Source organism: Pundamilia nyererei, unplaced genomic scaffold (assembly GCF_000239375.1).
Source record: "Pundamilia nyererei isolate P.nyererei 1_Seehausen unplaced genomic scaffold, PunNye1.0 scaffold00038, whole genome shotgun sequence".
NCBI classification, from domain to species: domain Eukaryota; kingdom Metazoa; phylum Chordata; class Actinopteri; order Cichliformes; family Cichlidae; genus Pundamilia; species Pundamilia nyererei.
In genome coordinates, this window is record NW_005187439.1 from 4,340,743 (window position 1) to 4,347,233 (window position 6,491).

The 6,491-nt window shown below is 36.6% G+C and overlaps 1 pseudogene; it reads right to left on the bottom strand.

Moving 5' to 3' along the window:
* Window positions 1–1,042: 1,042 nt before the first annotated feature.
* LOC106456177 (nuclear factor 7, brain-like) overlaps window positions 1,043–6,491 on the bottom strand; it is an 8,924-nt pseudogene continuing 3,475 nt past the window's right edge.

Below are 6,491 nucleotides of genomic sequence, written 5' to 3' on the forward strand. Positions count from 1 at the left end.
ATTATAAAGTTGGACCTTCATCAAACATCTCTGCAGCTTTAAATTTACAGTTCAGTATGAAATTCTGCTTTTGAAGAAATATCAGACTATAGCCAGGAGTTTATATTTTTTATTGATAGAAAACTCAAGAGATCAATAAACTCATGATTTTGACATTTTGTCATATTTCCAATACCTGCATTAAAAACAAACAAACAGGAAATCCACAGTTAACACAACAAAATCCTGAATGTGCTGATGTGTTGTTTCACATCTGGAATATGAAGTGGGAGTTTCCAGAAACAAACTGGGACAAACAACAGCTCCAACTGTACAAATTTTACAGATTTATGAAATAAATGTTGCTGTTCAGCCATCAATGTGCATCCACAGTTAGGTAACTCTGCATCCCAGTGTTACATTTATGTTGTATTAAAACAGAGACAAATAGAGATCCAGATTTTCTTTGTATGAAGAAAACAGAAAAATACACAGAAGATTTTGAGACAGTAATCTGCACTGATGTACAGCAGAATAAATTTTGCATTAAAGTCCACAATTGGATTCGTTTTGCACAGTAACACATAGTGTGTTATTACAATAACAAGAAAAAATAACACAATTTCCCAAATGCTTTAAAACAGAGATTAGAGTTTAATAAAAAAAATAGTTTCAGTGTTCACTTGAATCTGTTAAAGCGCTGCTATAATTGGGAGACACTGACTTTGGTAAATGATATCAAAATATCATAAAATATCATCTTAGTTACAGATATTTATCTGAATCATCATATGTTTGGAAATATATAAATGTTTAAAAATAATTGGATGAAAAAGTAAGAGATTTTAAACAGAGAGGGGCAAATACCAAAATCAAAGAAAGTGACATTGATATCAGCGTCCAGGATCATTGTTATCAATCTCATATTAAGTAGATGATATTTGAAACCAACTGTTAATAAATAATATTGCATAGTCTCAAAAACCACAAACTACATTCATGACTTTGTTTAATATAAAATATTATAATGTATAATAATTTTAGACCTCCTTCAAGTTTTCAATCAAATCTCAGTCTGACAGATTTTGATATCAGATGTTTTTCCACTTCCATCCCCTCCAAAACTGAAATATGGGAAGAGTTTCTCAGTCAAAGTGTCTCTGTGGGTGCAGATCAGAGTCATGTCTTCAGGGTCATAGAAGGACACCTCCCCCCTGTCATAGTCCAGCTGGACTCTGATCCTCTGGAGACTCTTCTTCAGTGTGAGAGTCTGACCGTCACGGTTAAAGTATTTTCCACTACAATACAATAAACACCAGAATCCACAGTCCGGTGAGCCAAAAGACATCCCCTTCCTCTCAACTGACTCTTTAGCTAAACCTACAAAATAGCTAGGATGGTCTCCCACCTCCACCTCCCAGCTGTGTTTTCCTGAGCTGAAACTCTCATAACCAAAAACAGTTATGTAATAAGTGTTTCTCTCTGGATTATCAGGAAGCTGCTGCTTTTTGTCTCCAAGTCTCACACTGGTCAGATCATCAGACAAACAGAGACAGGCATTTGCAGTGTTTGGGTCCAGAATGACAGGACTGAAGTGGACCTTCTCCTTCATCTTCTCCCACACTCTGAAGGACAGGTTGCCCAGGTGTTTGGCCACATCTATCAGTGCTCCTGAGACCAGCTGTGGATCTGACACTGAGCTCTGGGCTCTGCTCTGAGTGTCTTTATAACTGCTGAGGAATGGCACGCTGTGTTTCTGCAGCTCTTCTTCAACAGCAGCAACAGCTGTCTGACAGAGAGGAGACCTGCTCCTCAATCATCTTCATCTCTCTGCTGATAGTCCTCCCCTTCTGCTCCTCTTCCTCCCTCAGAGCTGCCAGTCTGGACTCCTCTTCCTCTTTCAGGAACTGCTGGAGCTTCTTGAACTCTGCTCTGATCTGCCTCTCTGTGGACAACAGCTGCTTCTTCATGTGTTCCCTCATTTCATTGTATGTTTCCTCCACTTGTTTGTATTTGTTCCTCTTGTCCTGCAGAGACTTTAAGTCAGATTTCAGCTGCTCCTTCAGGTCACTGACTGCTTCTTCTACAGGAACCACTTTGTGACTCTGGTGGAGAGAAAACTCACACACAGGACACACAGCTCTCTGCTCGTCCACACAGAACAGTTTAGATTCTTTTTGGTGTTGATTGCAAGACATTTCCACCATCTTCTTTTCTTTTACTGTCTCGGATAATCGAGCTGTATTTATCCCATCGTACTTATCAGCCACGTCATTCTGATCAAAGTTGGCCAAATGGGTAAGAGAGTGCATTTGATCTTCCATGTGGTTTGAGGGTCTCCTTTTACAAATAGGACAGATTTTGTTTTTGACTTGTTCTCAAAATTGTTGCGGGCAGCTTGAATAGAATCTGTGGTTACAGATCAGAGACACAGCATCTTTGAAAATCTAAGAACACAAAGTGGATTAAAGTGCAAAAGAAAATAAGTCTTTTTCTGCATTTTCTCTGTTTTCAAATGAGAAACTCACCAAATCAAAATTCCTCGCAGTTTTCCTCCTACTGTCCACCAAGTAAGTACAGACTGGTAACAGACACCAAACCCTGTAATGACTACTTGGTTTCAACAGTCTCTTCAAATTTCATCTAAATCATTCATTGGTTGATTATTAACTGCATTGTGCTAGCTTTTACTACCCTTATGGAGAATGGGATCTGTCCCGAAACAACCATAAACTAACCTACTGACTCAAAACTCTCGGGAATCTTTTTTTGGGGATAAAATTATTACTTTTTTAGTTTAAGTTATTTGTGTTTTCCAAGCAAATGTCAAACATTTGTTTACATTATAAATCTCCCCTTTTATTTTAGATTGCAGCTCTTTCTTTGGATGTTGCTTCACAGCTTTTATTGTCCTCCTGTTGCAGCCTTGATGTCAACAGTTATTACCTCGTGTATTCTTATAGACAAAGGAGTTCTTCATACTTCCCTGTGGTTTATGATTTTATTTTATTTTTTTGCAATAAGTCATTGTATAGGCTCAGTTCCAAAAAAGGCCAAATTTCAATGTACAAACTTTTTTTAAACTTACATTTATTTTTAAAAACAAATATTTTTATTTTTAAAACAGATTTTAAAGTTGGAGGTTTTTGCATCTTTTACCTCCAAATATGAAAATAATGGAAGTGTTTCTTTAAATGCAGGTCTGAGCCCTGTTTTCAATCGATATTTGTCCTTTTATGTTCACAGACACATCAAACTGGAGCCAGGCTTCTCAGTTTTTTCCCATCTGACATATGAAGTGAGAGTTTAAAGAAACAGCAGCTCCAACCGAACAAATGTTTAAGGATTACTAAAGTAATGTTAGTACTGAATCGTTATAACAGACATCCATCTAGATTCTAGATGGTTAATCAGCAGAAAATCACTTATCATTAAAAAAAATAAAAGATTAAAAAATAATAAAGGTTGATTAGCTTCCACTTGGATTTAACCCCACCAGCATGGACCTCTCTGTATGGTATTTGCATATTCTCCATGTCCAGAGTCTCTCGTCCCATAACAGCTCAGATAGCAGCAGTCCCCACCATCCGCCCACCCCACATGGATAAATGGAAGAAAACGGATGGATGTTCTGAGATTTTAAAAACCACAGAAAACAAATATTTGTGAAAGTCAGATTTTATTACATTTTTTCTAATCTGTTGGATTCCATTGCTAACTCCAGTATTAGTACTCATTAACTGATTACACTTAAATGTAACCTGATGCCTTTCAGTGCATGTGTGGCTGAAGAGCCCTAATTTTTTAAATTATTATTAGAAAACTGATATAGAGCTTGAGCACTGTTCATCAGATACATTACATTTCCATGTTTGTTTCCACCAACTCTAGATTTGCCCAGAATTTTTAAAGAGAAACACAAAAACATCATAAAAACATTTATTGACTGAGAAAATCAGCGATCAGCGATTCTCTTTTTTTCAAATGAAACCTTGCCTTGAACTCTCTGCCAAGGAAACACAGTTCAGTAACAGATGCCAAGCCCTGCATTGGTTTCAAAATACTCTACTTGATACTCCGATTTCATGTGGATTTTTTTATCAGTTAGTTATTAACTGGATTCTGCTGTCTTATATTACCTTTAGGCAGAACAGGATGCAGCTGAAACATGTATCATGGACTTCAAACCCTGGAGATTTTGCTTGACTATCATTTGATCAAATTATTTTTTACTTCATAAGCCATTTGTGTTTTTCAAGCTCACTGTCAAACATGAGCTTCATTTATGTCATAAATCTCCCCTTTGACTTTGGTTTATGGTTCTTTCTTTGGACTTTGCTTCACAGCTTTTATTGTCCTCCTGCAGCTTTGATCTCAACATGTATTACATTGTGTATTGTAAGAGAACCAGGGATTTCTCATGTACCTCACTGTGGTTTATGACTTTATTTTGATTCATTTTTTACAATGAATGTTTGTATGGTGGTGGCGATTTTACTACATTGCTGTTTGTTCATGTCTGTACAGTAGTACAGAAATGTAGTAGCAGCTTAATAACCTCCTGACTGAAATATGAGGAGTAAATGCTAAAATCCCCCAAACAACCTCAAGTGCTTTTTTTAGTATATGCAGAACTATATTGTGAAAATCAGTACAAATATTGTTTACATTAAAGACTTTTTGTTGAAATTCATTTTGTGGATCTATTTTACAAATTTGGAGAATGAAAAAAATACATTAGATATTTAGCATCTCATTTTATTCTTTGTGGTTATGAGGATCATTATTTTGCATGCTGTTCTATGGGTTTCTTATGTACATAGCTGAGAGGAGATGAGACACATTCGCTGCTGTTTCACTGACCCTGCATGTTAATGCTGCGCAACATGTAACTGCACAATAACTTTGGTGTCAGATCAAACAGACAAGCCAGTCAAGTTTTTTTAAGCTTGGAATAAAACAAAACAGCTTCCATTCAGATGAAATAGCACAAATACCTTTAATGAATCCCACAAAACAAAAAAGATTTTGATTGTACTAACAAAACCAAATAAATATATACAGAATGCAGTACAGCCAGTACTGATATACGTATTAAACAGAAAACAGATGAATTACTATTTGGTCCATTTACACAGTAGCACATTATATTGTATTTAAAATTGTAAAAATTTATTTTCCCTAACTGAATGATTTGACAGTGAGCTCTGAATAACTAACCTGACCAAAACATCAGCAGCAAAAGTCCAAAGCTCCAGGGCTACAACAGTTAACTCACCTAAAAGCTGTCTTGAAATGAGCCCCCCATTATGTTACAGCTGGCTTGAAATTGAATTGAACTAAATTATTTTAATTTAGCCACATTGGAGGGTTTTCGTGCATGAATGATCTGTTTAAGGTCATCACAAACCAGCTCAGTCTGATTTATTTCTGCACTCTGACTAGGATACTCCAAAACCTTCCTTTTATTCACTTATTGATTTATTATTTGCATCATTTAAAGGTGGACTTGCTTGTTTTGTATCCTTCTGCATAATCCAAGTGAATTTAAATTTCAGAGCACTGATGGCCGGACATTTTCCTTTGGGATTCTGAATTTCCAGGATTTAAATAGTAGATAGCTAAATTCATGGTTTCACTAATTACAGCAAGTTGTCCAGATCCTGAAGCAGAAAAGTACCCTCTATCCCTCTATGACTCTTAATATGATATATGTTTTACGAAATGCCGTTAATTTTATGGCAGATACAAAGGAATGTGAACCTTCCAAGAAGTTCAACTTTTATCTCATCAGTCAACAGAATTTTAAACTTAAACACACAGCAAGATGTATTTTGGGAAATGTGAGATGAGCTTTTGTGTTTGTTTTGGTCAGCAGTAGTTTTCACTTTGGAAGTCTCCTATAGATGCCATTTTTTAACCCAGTCTCTTTCTTATTGTTGAATCATGAACTCTGATATTAACTGAGATAAGTGGAGTCTGCAATTCTTTGTTCTGGATTCTTTTGTGATCTCCTGGAGTAATTTTGGTAGGCTGGCCACGACTGGGGAAAGTTCACCACTGTTGTAAGTTTTCTCCATTTGTGGATATTGGCTCACAGCGTGGTTCACTGGGGTCCCAAGGTCTCATAATTGGCTTTAGAACTCCTTCCAGACTGACAGATGTCAGTGAGTTTGTTTCTCATCTCTTCTTGAGGGTCTTTATATTTTGGCATGAAGTTTAATGAACTATTAAATCACTGTTAATGGTTGGTTCATTCTTCATAATAGTTTGCATGTATTTTAATCAAAAGTATCAATAAATGTTAAATGTCAGAAACAAAACAAAGTAAGATGAAGGTTTTCAACAGGTTTCTTCTTCATGAAACCAATTTGTTTGAACTTGGTATTTCCATCCATCCATCCATCTTCATCCGCTTTATCCGAGGCTGGGTCGCGGGGGCAGCAGCCTAAGCAAAGAGGCCCAGACCTCCCTTTCCCCAGCCACCTCCTCCAGCTTATCCGGGGGAACAC